Source organism: Pseudorca crassidens, chromosome 4 (assembly GCF_039906515.1).
Source record: "Pseudorca crassidens isolate mPseCra1 chromosome 4, mPseCra1.hap1, whole genome shotgun sequence".
Taxonomy (NCBI): domain Eukaryota; kingdom Metazoa; phylum Chordata; class Mammalia; order Artiodactyla; family Delphinidae; genus Pseudorca; species Pseudorca crassidens.
The window spans coordinates 105,762,307-105,779,855 of NC_090299.1; positions in this window are offsets into that span (position 1 = coordinate 105,762,307).

Genomic DNA, 17,549 nt, shown 5'->3' on the forward strand with positions numbered 1-17,549 from the left:
ATCCATTCCTCTGTATCATTTAATCTACTGTTGATTTCTTCTAGTGTATTTTTTATTTCAGTTATTGTATTTTTCATCTCTGGTTCTTCTTTATATTTCCTAACTCATTGTTAAAAACTTCTAACTTCTTACTTTATGCATCCATTCTTCTCCCAAGTTCTTTGAACACCTTTATGATCATTACCTTAAACCCTCTATAGGGTAGATTGCCTATTTCCACTTCACTTAGGTTTTATCCTATTTCTTCAGTTGGAAGATATTCCTTTGTTACCTCATTTTGCCTAATTTGCTGCTTTTATTTCTCAATTTATTTGCTTTTATTTTACTTTATGTATCTGGTAGATTGGTTATGTTTTCTGACCTTGGAGAAGTGGCCTTTTGTAGAACACGTCCTATGTGCCCCAAAAGTTCATTCCCCTCTGATCACCAGGAGCTATCTGCTCTAGGGGGTGTCCTCTACTTGGATTGCATGAGTCCTTCTGTTGTGGTAGGCTGACTACTGTGAGCTGTCTTGTAGGTGTGGCTGGCCCCTGGTCTGGCTGTTTGTCAGGTCCTGCCCTGTGTAGAGGCTGCTAGCTACTGGTTGGCAGGGCCAGGTCAAGAGGCTGTTGGCTATGTGGCCCCAGGGGGTCCTGGGAGTAGTGCTGACCCACTAGTGGGTGGACCCAGGCTCCGGAGTGGGTGGTTGTGAGGCTGGAGGTCCCGGATCTAGTGTCAGCCTGATGGTGGTTGGGGCCAGTTTTTTTTTTTTTTTTTGCCCACTGCTGTGGCCTCTCCCACCGCGGAGCACAGGCTCCGGATGCGCAGGCCCAGCGGCCATGGCTCATGGGCCCAGCCGCTCCACGGCATGTGGGATGCCCCTGGACCGGGGCACGAACCCATGTCCCCTGCACCGGCAGGCGGACCCGCAACCACTGCGCCACCAGGGAAGCCCGGGGCCAGTTTCTGACATGCCTGGCTGAGGCGTCTGGGGTGTACCAAAGCTGGTGTTGGCCCACTGGTGAGTGGGGCTGGATCCTGGGGCAGCTGACTGGGGGGTCCAAGTCGTATTGGATTTGCTGCTGACCTGCTGGTGGGTGGGCTGGGTCCTTGTATGAGATGCTGCAGGGCTGTGGTGGTCCTGGGGCTGATGTCCACCCACTAGTGGATGAGGCCAGGTCCTGGGGCTAATGTGGCCCAGTGGTGTGTGGAACCAGGACCTGGGGTCTCTGGATGCAGGGCCCTGGGGTCCCAGAATTGGTGTTTCAAACTGGGGGGCCTGGGTGGGCAAAACAGGGTGCCAGGGGTCCTGGGGCTGGTGGGTGAGGCTGGTCCCAGGGTCCTGATGTCAACCCACTGATGGGTGGGGCCAGGTTGCAGGGCCTCTGGCTGCAGGGCCCTGGGGGTTCCAGACTAAGTGCCAGCACACAGGGTCAGGTCCTGGGGCAGCTTTGGGCTGCAGGCCTTCTGGTTGGTGGGGATGTCTCCCTGCCCAGTTGGTTACCTGGCCTGAGGTGTCCCAGTACTGGTGCAGAAAAGCTGGTGGGTGGGGCTAGGTCCCGGCACTAATGAGCTCGAGGGAGGCGGCCAAAACAGCGTTCAGCAGCGCCAGTGTCCATGTGAGAGAACAAGCTCCCAAAGATGGCTGCCGCCAGCATGAGCTCCAGTTGCCCCTCTCTGGCAGGCCTTCCACGATCAGCAGGTAGTTCTGATCCAGGCTTCTTTCAAATGACTGCTTCTGCACTGGGTCCTGAAGCACATGAGATTTTTGTGTGTGTCTTTAAGAGTGGAATCCCTATTTCCCACAGCCCTCTGGCTCTTCCAAAAGGAAGCCTCACTGGCCTTCAAAGCCAGACATTCTGGGAGCTTGTCTTCTGGGGGCAGAAGCCCCAGGCTGGGGAGCCTGATGTGGGACTTAGATCACTTGCTCCTTGAGGAGATCCTCTGTAATTATAATTATCCTCCTGTTTGTGGGCTTCCCGCCCTGGATCTTGACTATACCAACTCTCTGCCCTCCTACCGGTCTTGTTGTGGTTTCTTCTTTATATCTTTAGTTATAGAACATCTTTTCTGCTAGGCTTCTGATTTTTCCACTGATAGTTGCTCTGTAAATAGTTGTAATTTTGGTGTGCCCATGGGAGGAGGTGAGCTCAGGGTCTTATTCTACTATCTTGGCCACTCCCCCCTTGGCATCTTATTTTGAATTAACATATTTATGAAGGAATTGTGTTTTCTCTCTCAACACCAGTTTACCTCTGGCAGATATTTACAATACCAAACTTTTTTTAAAGATATTTTTTCCATGACTGCTAATAGAAATAACAGTGGAAAGTGCTGCCTTTCCCTTGTAAGTGTTGAAGTTATTAGGATAGTTAGCAATATATGTGAAAAATGGCATATTGCTGAGCTAGTCGTTGAATTTGAGTAATCCACTTCTCAACAAGTGCACTATTTTCTTTCAAAATCATGAGACTATTCATATTTAGCTTCCAAAATCTCATTAGACTGTCTCCTTTTGGCAACCAAACTGCTTAACAATAAATAATTCATCAACCTCAAGAGGCTAAGAAAATTTTGAAAGGAGTTCTGGTTTAACAAAAATGAAATGGTTTAGTTTATATAATGTACCAAGGAACTAATAATAAGTGAAAAGTTCAGATTTGTGCTTCGGAAGGATTTTTGATGAATAATACAATAGCATTTCAATTGCATTATGTAAAATGTTTGTTGGATCACATCACCTTTTTTCCCCCTAACTATTGCACATGACTTTTTGGATATATGTACTGTCTAAATTTAATCAGATTAGCTTCTCTTTAATACATTTATAATATCCCTAAAACTTGCTCTTGCAGAGTAAAGATTAGATTATATAAAGATCTGTGGTCTTCATAACATCTCTGCTCAAATAGTTGCTACTCTCTGGAATATATTATTGGGAAAGATTATATGATACTCTTTCCTAGAGCTATTTAAGAAGAGAATTTGTCTGCAGTCATTTACAACAGCTAAAAATAAACACTAGCCTAAATTTCCCTTTATCCCTCCTTCTCTCCCTCCATACCTTCCTTTTTAACTTCCTGTCTTCCTGCCTTCCTTCATTTCTTTCCTTTCTTTTCCTTTTCCTATCTTTCCTCTTATTTTTCTCTCTTCTAATATGTTGTGTACCTATTATTTGTAAGATATCATGCTGGATGCTGGGACTAAAAAGATGAATAAGTCATGACCCCATAATATCTGCTGTGACACATTATAATAAATACAAAATAATCAATGACATAACAGATTGATAGATAAAGAAAACACTATTGACACATACAGGACTGTACAACAGATGCTCTGGAGGCCTGGTATTTAATTGTAACTTTCTGATTCCATTTGTCTGATTTCTGTGAGGATCCATTAACCCCAAACTGACTGGGAAATCTCATCAAGATTAATTGGTCTCTAGGGCTAGATGAGAAATCAATAGCTATAATGCTTCTAAAATTTCATTTTATATATTTTTAACAGCCAAATCTCTCCATTCTCTTTCTCACATTACCTCCCACGTTCCCATGCATTCAGTCCCAAACCAGAAGCCACTGTCCTTCTGCTTTTATTCTTTCTGAGCTGCACAGCAGGCATGCAGAGGAGGAAGACAGGAAACAGAAAACTTTTCAATGTGAGCATCAAGCTGTCAGCCTGTTTCTGCCGTATCACTCTGATCCACTCCTCCCCCACTAACCCTACCACAACCACCGCTTATCTACCAAATGCCAGACAGGGAAAGAAAACCCACAATACAAGATGGTGTCTCCAACTAAAACCAAAACTCTTTAATGCCCTTACAATTCATTGAGAACACAAAGAAAAGTATTTGCAGGGCAACTTTCCAAGAGGCCCTCACTGCCTAGTCCCAGGAGAAGAAACAGGCATGTGAAGACAATAGGTCAGGGGCACTGAGTAGTTGTCTATGTCTAATATGCTTCACATACATACGTGTAGCTCACCTCAACCTACAAGGTAGCTACAGGATTACCTCCATTTTACAGTTAAGAAAAATGAGGCCCAGAAAAATGGTGCCGGAGCTAGAAAACCATCTCAAGCAGCACACATTCTTAAACTTTAGGTGGACCTGCAGGCCATTTTAACGTAATGTGGTAAAGGATATTACAGATACAAATGTGTGCAGGGTGCTATTAAATCAAAAAGCTAGAATATACTTCATGAGTGCTACTTCAGAAACCAACCCTTTTTATTCACTGTCTAGAGAACATCCTGGAGTAGCACTACGAAACCTGTCCCACACGAAGTGCCTGCATGCCTCCTCTGGGTTAAAAACTACTTTTCTTTTCTTTTTTTTTGCAGTACGCGGGCCTCTCACTGTTGTGGCCTCTCCCGTTGCGGAGCACAGGCTCCGGACGCACAGGCTCAGCAGCCATGGCTCACGGGCCCAGCCGATACGTGGCATGTGGGATCTTCCCGGACCGGGGCACGAACCCGTGTCCCCTGCATCGGCAGGCGGACTCTCAACCACTGCACCACCAGGAAAGCCCTAAAAACTACTTTTTATCTCAGTATTTAATGACAACTGTGCTCTTGCACACATATCACATAATATCCCTTTATATGTAGGTGATCCCAAATATTTGGAGTTACGTTGCCACTAGGCAAAGTTATTTATCCCTATACCCTTAAGTCTTTGATAATTATTATAACTCCTAACTTCCTCACCTCCATCCATTGTTCACTCTACCACAGCAGCTTCTCCTAACACTGACAGAGTGTGAAATCAGCTCCACGGCATCTGCCAGATGCTTTTTACAAATTTTTAAAATTTTCAGAAGGGAAAATTTTATAATAACCATTATAAGTATCTGCAAGATGCCAGAGGATCTTTTATAGAAGGTACTTAGGATAGGTTGCCCTTTGGTACACATACAAAAGGAGAAGGTATAATTTTGTCCCAAAAATTAAGCCAAAATTCTGCTAATTTTTGAGAAAAAAATGATAATGTGAAATAGTTATAAATGTCAGTTTTTGTAGCTCTCCAGCTCTCTGCAGTGACTGGATTTGGTCCATCTGAGAATAATTTCTACTGCTAAATCAACGTGGAAATGGAGAGAGAAACTTGATAAAGCTATTCTCAGCCTGGTGATTTAGGAGTTAAACTGTAGAGCTGGCACTCCACCGTTTGGTAATCCTCGCACCACATACTTAGCTTTGGCTATAAAATCTGTGAAGCCTCCTTCCGAAGTCAGGTTTTCTTGTAATACCATAATTGGTTAAGTATGTATTATGGTGTATTTAGCAAATGAGCCCCTTGATTTTCAGAACAAATGGCACTCACATGCTTGCTATTAACATTCTGAATTGTGAATGACACACTAGGCTGTCATAAACCTGGGTGTTCAAATTACTGCCTCCATGTTTGAGATGCTATCTACTCTGTAATGAAATGACAAGACAGAATTGTGTCAGAAAGAGAGCACCCATATATACACCCTAAATTATGCAGACAAACATTTTGAAATTCAGCGGTAAACCGGGAAGGTGTCCTCTAGTAGAATTCCTTTTTCTTACACAGGCAAAGCTAACTATTGTGTCCCGAAGCAAAACTGAGGCCTGCTGCAATTGTTCTTACAACTAGCTTATTGCAAGTTAACTGCTGCTGGTAAAATAAGGGTAACTTAGTTACACGTTGGACAGAAAATTTTAGAATTCACAACTAATTGTAGAAATAACTAACACATATAATCATATGGAAAGGGTTACATTGTATAAATTGCCAACACAGAAAATTCACTTGGCCATACTACATCTTTTTTTTTTTTTTCCGGTACGCAGGCCTCTCACTGTTGTGGCCTCTCCCATTGCGGAGCACAGGCTCCAGATGCGCAGGCTCAGCAGCTATGGCTCACGGACCCAGCCACCCTGCGGCATGTGGGATCTTCCCGGACCGGGGCACGAACCCGTGTCCCCTGCATCGGCAGGCGGACTCCCAACCACTGCACCACCAGGGAAGCCCCATACTACATCTTTATACACTAAACCTCCAAGTATGGCTTTAGACCATTCATGATAAAGTCAGAGTTCTATCCCATTTTCAGATAAATCGTCTTAAGTTCACCCAGAAGCCTGAAATCCAGTTAACAGTCGGAAGCAAAAGCAAGTGACTTATTCACCTACTAAAATTAATTAACTTTGTATACTATAAATAAAATAAATGTATGAAGTACAATACTTTTAGTCAATGCAGTTGAGTCTGGTAGTTAACTGATTAATTGGAAAAGTAGTTAAACAACAAAAAATTATAGGTATTATAAATATTTTATGTTAACTTAAATACATACTCAAGTTCCAATCTTTTGATGTGAGGAGAAAGCCATTCTCTTGAGAATATATCCACTAATGGGAATTTCATCTGGCCCTTCTTGCATAAACCACACCCATAACATTGACTAAGATTTCCAGTTTTAGTTTTTTAAAAGGTACAGGAATCTAACTTCTTTAGTGAAGCAAACAGCATGTTAAATCCTTTTAGATTTCCATGGTTTTATAAGCTTTTCTAAGTATATTGCTGACACCTAATGTTACATAATTATCAGCTGTTTCTCTTTATTGGGACATTCCAAAGCATGTAATTTTCATACAAATATTTCTCTTCTATTTCCCATTCATATTTTATTGATTTACATAAATATTTAACTAAATTCTGTCGTTAAAATAAATAATAAATACAACTGGCATAAAATGTTTGGGAATAAACTAAACTATCCTTTAACAAGTGGGAGCTACAGTACATTTATAAAAACATAAAAGAGTAGATTATAGGCCATAAGCACTCAGGAGGCTACAGGATTCAGACTTTTACCTTTCATAGGAAATGAACAATGTTTGTTATTCTGTAAAATGTATGATATGAAAGTAAGTTAAGTGAAACCTAAGTTTTAGTAGCTGAAACAGTTGAGGGTGACAATATGTTATGAGAATGTACTAATATATGGCAATACATTTTATGGAAATTTATAAACATTTCAGTTACTTCTTATTATATAATATAGATAGTTCAGAGAATAAATTTGTCCATGAGTTAAAAAAAATATTTCAACTAACAGAGGCAAACCCAGAAAGATATTTATTGTTTCAATTCAGCAAATCTATAACATGAAGGCCCTGGACCAACAGTGCTAAGATTCTCTTAGCCTCCCCTCATGGTTATCAAACACTGTTGCAGCACCAGGTATTTGAGTTTAAAATTTTTCATTTATTGCCAGATTCATGTTATGCCCTTTTATTTCTGACATTTTAATCTGTTTTCTATTTCCACTAGTTTTTTTTTTTTAACATCTTTATTGGAGTGTAATTGCTTTACAATGGTGTGTTAGTTTCTGCTCTATAACGGAGTAAATCAGCCATACATATACATACAGCCCCACATCTCCTCCCTCCTGCGTCTCCCTCGCATCCTCCCTATCCCACCCCTCCAGGTGGTCACAAAGCACCGAGCTGATCTCCACTAGTATTTTACTCCCCTCTTCCTTTTGTCAAAAGATTATCTTCTCTACTCTATTGTTTACTAGATGGAAAATATTCAAAATTCTATTTTTATTCTCCTAGCATTTACAGTTAAAGTAAACAGAATTAAAATTCATAGTCAGTTTTAATATCTTCTAATATTTAGAGTGTACTGATGTCTATGACCTCCCTCAGAACATGTCAGTAACTTGAGAAAGCTTTTACTTTCCTTATTTGTTCTTCATTTTTTTCACAGTCAACACTTGAGGAGAATGAATAATAAGTTTGTATAATTTCTTTGCTCACTATCGAGTCTCACATGCCATTGCTTGCTCCTGGAGTCATTAAGCTTCTTTCTGGAGTACACTGTTGAGTCTTGTAATAGCTATTATTCATTTTATGCCTGAGATGTACCATTTTTCATCTCTCAAAAACTTAAGTATACTCTAGAACCTAATATAATGTAGAAGATGCTTATTATATATTTGTCAAATGTGAGAATGAACAAATGAATGAATGCCAAGCTCTGTCCTAGGCATGTTATGTGTGTATGTCTAATTGTTACAAAAACTATGCAAGGTAGGCATTCTCTCCATTTATGAAGGAGGAAACTGAGCTTCAGGAAGGTTAATAAAACTTGCCCAATGTTGTATCACTAGTAAGTTTTAACATTTGCATTTAATTCTATGTGTATCCAACATCAAATTACATATTTTGACAAATTTTGGGGTTCTTGAACCCAGGAAATGAAGGATCTCACAATAGAAAAAGCAATATTGAGGTTAATGAAAATAGTACATTTATAGATAAAAATATATGAGGAGGGACCTTTGTCTCTTTTCTTACTTTCGCCATTCCCGTTTGCTTTTTTTTTTGCGGTACGCGGGCCTCTCACTGTTGTGGCCTCTCCCGTTGCGGAGCACGGGCTCCGGACGCACAGGCTCAGCGGCCATGGCTCACGGGCCCAGCCGCTCCGCGGCATGTGGGATCTTCCCAGACTGGGGCACGAACCCGTGTCCCCTGCATCGGCAGGGGGACTCTCAACCACAGCACCACCAGGGAAGCCCTATTTGCTTTCTTTTTATTTTTCCCCTCCACTTTGGCTACCAGTACATAGAATTGCAAACCTAGAACTCAAAGAGTATAATTAGTATAATTTGTAGTGGAAAAGACAATGAAAAGAAGAGAACAGGAATTGAACAGCAAACAAGAAAGGAAGATGCAGAGAATATAAACACATGGATTCATAGACTTTATTGCTGTCAAAAGAAGCACCTTAGATTCAATCACTGCTCTGTAGAAAGTTATCTAACAAATATGAAAGATAGTATCTTCAGATTTTTACAGTAGGTTTCCTTAAATGTATTTTATATTCAATATTTTAGTCTTTACAATTTCTTTTAAGATTGAAAAATGATTAGGTAAATGCACTAAAATAACCCTAGTAGAAATCAATATTATTTTCAGATTGCAAACTTATTAGAGATACTGTCCTTAGGTGGCCTTCTTGCTATGATTTATTGTGCTAGGATCGAAACTTTAAAAGCTCTAGAAATGTTGGATTTATTACACACTATATGTAAGTTTCAAATACTTGGAAAATTAATTTCATTTATAATGGAGAAACTTTTTCAAGGGACTGTACTGCTTAAATTGCAGTGGGAATGAAAATAGGGCAAAATAGCAAATATGTAAACGAAATAGAATATCTTTCTGAGATGTTGATGTGGTCATGTTGTGGAAAACATTTAAAAAAGAAAAAAAAAGCTAAGCGCTTAGAACTTTTTTCCCTAGTTTCCACCAATATAACCTGTATCAGTTACATTTGAAAGTGTCAGTTTAGTGTTCTCTAAGATAAAATGTAATTGATTTCCAAAAAAAATTATGTTTCTGATTTTTCCCAACATATAAATGAAAATAAATGCTTTACCCATTCAACTTGAAAGCTAGAAAAATACAAAAAACTTTTTTCGGAAATCAGGAAGAAGTAATTCATTAGTATAAAAGCAGAAGTTAAAGTTAATTGAAAAGAAAAAACCCAATCAAATTAAGTCATAGTTATTTCAAGGTGTATCTGTTCAGAGTCTATAAGAAATCTGCTCAAAGTCATGTGTTCTTTCTCCTGTTTGATGCCAGGTATAGGAGAGTATGTCTCTGTCCTGATATTTTACCTATTTCCTCACTTGGGTGATATTTCAGTTTACCAATTACCTGCCACTTAAATAAGAGATTTGGTTCTTTTAACTAAATGCAACCTGTTGAAATAAGCATGACATAGGTACCTTTGATTTGGAATGTACCAATAAGGACTTCATTTCTCAGGAATCTTAAACTGTATCTGCGTTGGGGATAGCATTTGGCTGCATCAACAGAAACCTGACTATACTGGCTTAATGAAATAGGAACTTGAGTTGGGTTCCCTAGAAATATATTCAGAGATGGAGAATTGCATCTGAAAGATAAATTGGGAAGTACTCGCAGAACATATAGCTATAAGAAAGTGAGGGAGGCAGGACTGGGCAGAGAAGAAGCACATCTATAATATTCATACAACTGAGGCCTCAGCCAGTCCCACAGCAAGTTCTGGAGCTAAGATGATCTTTCAAAGTTGTCCCAAATTGAGGCAAAGAGCTTGGGCTTTTGTGTCTCCACATCAGATAGTCATTGACAGCAGGCCACACCCTTTGAAGTAACATAATCTTAGACACATCAATTCCTTCCAGTTAAGAGGTATTCCCAGTGAGTAGTCAGTAGCTGTACTTTTCAGCAGATGATGATACGTATGTCACACTGAAGAGGGGCTCTGGGCTGAATGCCACAGTATACACTGCAAGAGCATCCTTTCCTGCTCAGATCCACTTGCTGTTATAGCAAGTATGCCCATCTGGGGACAAGATGCTGGTTGCTCTCATTTCCAGGGGAAACATAAAAAGAGAGTTATCAAGGGTAAGAACTACATTTCAAGACCGTACATGATCTCCAACCAGTAACCAATGCTTATCATTCTCCTCTTCACCACTCAGTCTAGATTCCTTCACCTCCAGCTAGCACTTTTGTTGGTGGGGCAACCCACAACCTCATCCCTGCGGTGTCTGAACTCCAGGTTACCATGCCCATTTGTAGGCCATGGCTACTGTTCTTGACTGTTCACTGTTAAAACTGGGCATGGGAGCACCAAGAGATACCTCAGTGGATTAATTTAGCACCAAACATATTCTCCCCTGCCCCCCAATTCATATCTAGCCATGACTGGACTACATGGCCAACCTAGGTTGCAAGGTCTCACTCTCTGATGCTTGAGGTATGAGGGAAAGATTAAACTGTGGAGTTACTGAGCACCACTGAGTCACTGAAGAGAGATAATGAGAGATGCAGGGTGATAAATCAAAATTCAAGATAAGATGCAAAAGCCAGTGGGTGCCCTGGTGGTATGTAATAAAACCCATAATCTCTCGCAGATGAGGGACAGAATTAGGAACAGGCTGAGGACAATTGTAAGAGTAGCAGAGCTTCATGGAAGGCTGAATTCTCAACACTAACAGGCCTCCCATGTCAAGGTCAGTGTCCAAATCAGGTAGGAATAGGACATAGAGACTTGGGATGGAGATATCTGGGTAGATTGAAAACCTTAACCTCCCAAATACCCATGAACATGCTGGACCTGCATAAACAGTCAACTCCATCTTATACAAAGATATTGCTTTAAGGCCCATTGCTTAAGATTGTGCACAGGACTCAAATAAGGCAGGAGCCTCCTAGATAATGCTTGTCCCCTCAAAATCTACCCTCATATCCTCTCCTGGAAACCAAGCCAATTACAAGGATAAAATACCAGTCTAGCCCAATTTGAGATAAGAGAGTATCTGGCTAACACATCTTGTAAGAAGCTTGGGGAATTATGCAATGAACTGTCTCTTGAAGGTTCTAGATCAAGGGAGTGAAACATTAAGTTGGATAAGAGAGTCAGTTGAAATGGGATATTATCATAATATAAAATTTAGGGCTTCCCTGGTGGCGCAGTGGTTGAAAGTCCACCTGCAGGGGACACGGGTTTGGGCCCCGGTCTGGGAAGATCCCACATGCCGCGGGGCGGCTGGGCCTGTGAGCCATGGCCGCTGAGCCTGCGCGTCCGGAGCCTGTGCTCCGCAACGGGAGAGGCCACAACAGTGAGAGGCCCGCGTACCGCCAAAAAAAAAAAAAAAAAAAAAAAAAATTAATACATAGGCAAAGACTCTGGGAGTTAGAGTTATTACTTCACTAGCATGGCTCTTGGAAACTTGAAAAAAGCAATGGCTCACTATCAGTGAACTATAAATGGCAGAACTATTGTGCTATATGGTAAAGAAATGGATAAAAATGCTCAGAAAAGTAGACATGATAGAGTAGATACACAACAAAAGGGCTAGAAAACCCACTGGCCAAATATGTTCTGTAGCAGGAGCAGAGAAAATTTCATTTACCAAAGGGGTAGGGAAAGCAGTGGTGAGAGGGGCACCAGCATTGTTGAGAAGTTCAGTGGTGGTATCCTCTGTAGGACAGGACCAAGTGTAGGAGATGATACTATAGAAGTAAGCTCCCATAATAATAGAGGCCATGAGAAGCAAAGTGGGTGCAATAATTGCAATGAGAAGCAAGGTCAAACTAGTAGTCAGGAGTGACCCAAATTATGGAGAACTTTGGAGATAGTTGAAAATATATGGTCTTCCTAGAGGCATGATGGATAGGCAGCCAACACACACATTGCTTAATTTATATAATGACAAGAAATTGAGGAAGAATGGTTAGGAAATTGAAGGAAGCTACTCAATAAAAAAGTCACAATCTGTGGCTCATTACCCAGGTTTGAGTTAGTTTCCAGATTCAGAACCCACTGTGTCAAGGAGAAGCCAGATCCCTATGAGGACAGATCCTGAGAGACCAGGGCCTATGACATTTACTTGGGTAACTACGACTTAGGGAAAGAATAATACCCAGTTGCTTCAAGGATTATTAGATATGTGGTCTCAATTGATATTGACATCCAGATATCCAAAGTGCTACTATACCCTCATCATTACCTGTGCGCTAAATAATGGAGTGGCCCAGGTTCAGTTCATAATGGGTCTGCTGGATCCACAAGCAAGCCCACGTGGTAGACATTGCCTTGAACCAACCTGGTTCCTGTCAAAGCTGCTCTTCTAGGGGTCTACACCCAGAAAATTCTTTTTCATCAAGTCTCACCTCCTAAGGTTGTTACCTAAGGGAGTTCTGTTCTACACATTCTCATGACTGATTAGGCATTTATTTTGGGTCTCTCATAGGATCCAAGAATGTTCCATGTTTATTTTCCTCCATACTCCTATTGAAGCCTGATTTCTTTGGAAATTCTCAGTCCTAGCTTATTCTGATTTAGTGTCCATGACAGTGATCAGTTCCAGGGTATATATGTACTTTGTCAATGTGGACTGTTCCACACTGACTCTGACAGGAACCCTTTGGGCATCGGCAATTGCTACCATAGCCAAGAAAGAGCTGATTTCAAAATCACCGCCATCCACTGATGGGTCTATCTGTCACTGCTTTGGAAAGACCATACCCTGGTGTCTTATCAACCATGCCTATTGCTCTGCTCTCCGGGGTCACCAACTCCTTGACAAATATACACACACACACACACATACACAGAAGAATACAGGTATTTTGTGCATATGCTAAGTGCCCTAATTTTTACCTTGTTTGAAGTCAGTGATGAGACAAGCCCCCAAAATCTCACATTTAATTTCACCTTCACTTAGAAAGGTTGCACAGATTCAGGAAGGGAAGCGATATATATATATATATATATAATTTTTTTAATCTAGAGAGGCATTAAACTCCAAGTCATCATCGTCTTTTTGAGAGTAGACTAACTGCCTATATGAATATTAGCATTTATGAACATATTTGAGAGCAGGGGAAAATGGTGGCAAAAAGGGCAGCATGGAATTCCAGAAGACAGACCCTTTGGAGCAGAGCAGAATATAATACACTTGTATTCTTTCCTAACAAAGAGTGAATGTCTCAGAAATGAAAGCAACCTTCACAAGCAGAGCGCTTAGACGTCTCATCCCACTGCTCCCGTAACTGCCCTATCTCTAGTGAACTTTATGAATCACTGGGTAACTGTCTTCTAAAAAGACTTCCTCTGTTGTCTAATTCATAATGTTCGAGTTCCCAGGCTGCCTTTACACACGAGTCTTCCTTATGGTCACTTCCTTGAGGAATAAATTCAGCTTAATTTTAGTATCACACAGAGACAGTTGCACCTCTGTAAATAAGTTCTTTTAAAGCATCTTCTTCAATGAGGGAATTCTCTGTAGAACCGTACTGTTGCTAATTGCTTCCCAGCTGCAGTCAACTTTGGAGGGAAACATCTGCCATTGCCTTCAGGGTGAGTGCTTGGTTTTGTTTCTCTTTTCTCTCACAGCACTCATTTCCCTCTTATTTATTTGGGATTGTGGTGGTTAGGATATTTCCTGATACCTTTTCCTCTGCCTGGGGTAAAACTTACATTATTTAATCAATGAACCGTCAGTGTTGATTCACTTCCTAGATTTCTATTTGCTTGCTGGTATTGGTTGTAATCATTTTGCTTATGTTGTTTTTCTTCATTATTTTAAATAGAAATTTCAAGTTAATAGTAACCAAGTTATAGTCTGTCCCACTGTTGTTCTAAAATCGAAGGAAAATAAACTTGCTACATCTGTGTAACTTCATTAACCATGGCAGCCAAATGATAGGATGTTGAAAACTTTGTGTGTACTATTGTTATAGAATGGCTAATGTGGAAATAAACCAGGGTTATAAAATTCACGTTCTACTGGTAGTTTGCCAAACCAAATTAAAAGGGGGTAAGACTTATAATCACTGGTATTGATAGTTTAGGTATTTGTTGTAGTTAGAGACCAATGAATTTTAAAGTTACTTCATATAGAATATTTTATGTATACCAAACCCATTTCTTGAAATCCATTAAGGAAAAAAAGAGAAAACATTTTAAAAAGAGGCATATGATAGTATGCCATATATATACAATAGATAATATATGGCATACTATTGAGATGTATCTTCAAAATTAAGTCCTTTGTCTTGACTATTTAAACCTTATTTTAAGTAATGCTGCTTTTTTTAAAAAAATTAACTCAGATGTACAGAGTTGAATTAATCATAATCTTTGGTTCATGACACGCTCTCACCACTGGTCTATGTATGCACTCCCCAGTACATATGTATGAGTGCATTTTTAATAAGGATAGGTCTGTGTATCCCTACACCCATCATGAGAACTAGAATTCTAACAAAAAGTTATATCACCCTGTGATTCTCCTTCATCCTGTCCCTCTTCAACTTTCACTCAAAGTAACTATTATCTTGAATCCCTTGCATATCATTCCCTTGCCTTTTTAAAAATAGTTACATTTTATAAATATTCCTAAATATATATGTACTACTCATTTTATTGCTTTTTAATTTTAAAAAAGTGTTATTACATTGTATATAATGTTCTGGAACTTTCTTTTTTACTAAATATATTTTATATTATACAAACATCCACCCATATTATTGGTTACAGATGTAACTTTTCACTTCAGCACTTTATAACTATTTTAAACTCTTTTCTTACTTTTTTTTTTATCTTCCTATAGACAGTTTTCTAGATAAAAAAAATGGATCGCATATATCAGTTTCACACATTCGTATAGCATTGACAATGTTAATATTAAATTCAAATGAAGCCAGCCCAGGGAACCCTCTTACACTGTTGGTGGGAATGTAAATTGATACAGCCACTATGGAGAATAGTATGGAGGTTCCTTAAAAAACTAAAAATGGAACTATATATGACTCAGCAATCCCACTACTGGGAAAATACCCAGAGAAAACCATAATTCAAAAAGATACATGCACCCCAATGTTCATTGCAGCACTATTTATAGTAACCAGGACATGGAAGCAACCTAAATGTCCATCAACAGAGGAATGGATAAAGAAGATGTGGTACATATATACAATGGAATATTATTCAGCCATAAAAAGGAATGAAACTGTGTCACTTGCAGAGATGTGGATGGACCTAGAGACTGTCAGAGTGAAGTCAGTCAGAAAGAGAAAACTAAATATCATATACTAACTCATATATGTGGAATCTAGAAAAATTGTATAGATGATCTTATTTGCAAAGCAGAAATAGAGACACAGACCTATAGAGAACAAACCTATGGATACCAGGGGGGAAGAAGGGTGGGATAAATTGGGAAATTGGGATTGACATATATACACTACTATGTATAAAATAGGTAACTAATGAGAACCTGCTGTATAGCACAGGGAACTCTACTCAGTGCTCTGTGGTGACCTAAATGGGAAGGAAATCTAAAAAAGAGGGGATATATGTATACGTATAGTTGACTCACTTTGCTGTACAGCAGAAACTAACACAACATTGTAAAGAACTATACTCCAATAAAAATTAATTTAAAAAACCCCAAAAAACCCCAAATGAAGCCAGCCCAAGATGAGAGTTAATATTATACTTTCACTCGGAATATAAAGAGCAAGAATCTTTGAGTGAGCAGTTTTGCTCCAAAATTAGAAATTAATGAGACTAAGTTTTTACAACTATTCAAAAATATGAGATTAAGGTTTTTTAAATGTATCTCAAGGATTATATCATTACCAGTACAGTTTAGCTTTCTGTTAAAATATTTTGATTAAAACACTGTAACCAGAACTTTTTAACATCATGAACTGAGGGCAAAAGTGAGATATAGGTGCCAAAAAAGCTAAGCTTCTTGCTGTGTCTATTCTAGGTTGGTAAGAACACCTGGTGCAGGTGGTGAGAGGATCTCTGTTATGTAAACAGTAAGTGGTCAACTTCCCAAATGGCACCTGGGAGTTTGAATAATGCCACCTTCCTACACCCATGCCTTTGACAGTGCCCTCCCACAGTGATGCTGGGCTTGACAATGTGACATACTTTGGCCAATGGGAAGTACAGGCTTGACTCAAACAAATACTTGAAAAAAGTATTTGCACATTTCCTTTTCCTTTCTTGGAACACTGTCTCTGCCATGACAACATGCCGGGGCTATCCTAGTGGAGGGATGTGAGAGACACATGAGGAGTCAGCCCAGCCAAGGCTCTCTCAGATCAATCAGGTCCAGCCAACCTAATAGCTATTTCAGACTATGAGCAAGCCTACCTGGCATCAGTCAAGCCCAGCCGAGATCTTCAGAGCCCACCTGCTGACATATAACCTGGTGAAAAAAAATAAATGGTTATTGTTGTTTATCATTTCTAACTAACATACCCCTCAAAGTGGTCTTCTTAGGTTCACCAACATGGCAGGTGCTGGGCAGTGGTCTCTCTCTCCCAACCGCCACTCCTGTTTCCTGGACAAATGTTCCAAGATAGTTTTCTAAACTTCTGGGCTGATGTCTTCTTCACTTATTTTTCCTACCCACAGTTCTCTGTCTAGTTTTTGTTTTTGTTTTGTCACTACTTCCTAATCCTTCTATCCCTATCTCCTAGTCAATTAATTCTCCTTTTTGCTCTCTTAATAGATATTGCTTGTACATCATAACCAGACACAAATGATTACCAAAAAAACTGGTTTGCCTTTCCTTGAAGGCAAAGAGAGAGGCTTAATTTTCAAATGCTCTCAGAAGTGAAGATAGCACTTTGGTGTTCGGATGGGAATAACAGAACTGGGGAGAAAACTGAGGCTCTTTGAATGCTCAGATCTTTTGAATGCACCATAAAGAGTAAGAAAAACAAAAAGGATAACCAAATTCTATCCTTCTGTACAAGTACTCTTTTCAGGTATGTGTAATCATGTTAACACCAATAACTCATATTTTAAAGACTCCATCCCACTATGAAGTTTCACATGTTTATGTTTACTAATGCTCAGAGAGTATGTCACATGCATCACAACCATTCTGTCAGCTGCGCTAACTACCTGGAATCTGACCCATTCTTCCGGCTCCTCCGCACTCACTGATGTCCGCTGCCTGTGAAGTTATTCGAGGCAGTACAGTGGGAAGCCCAGA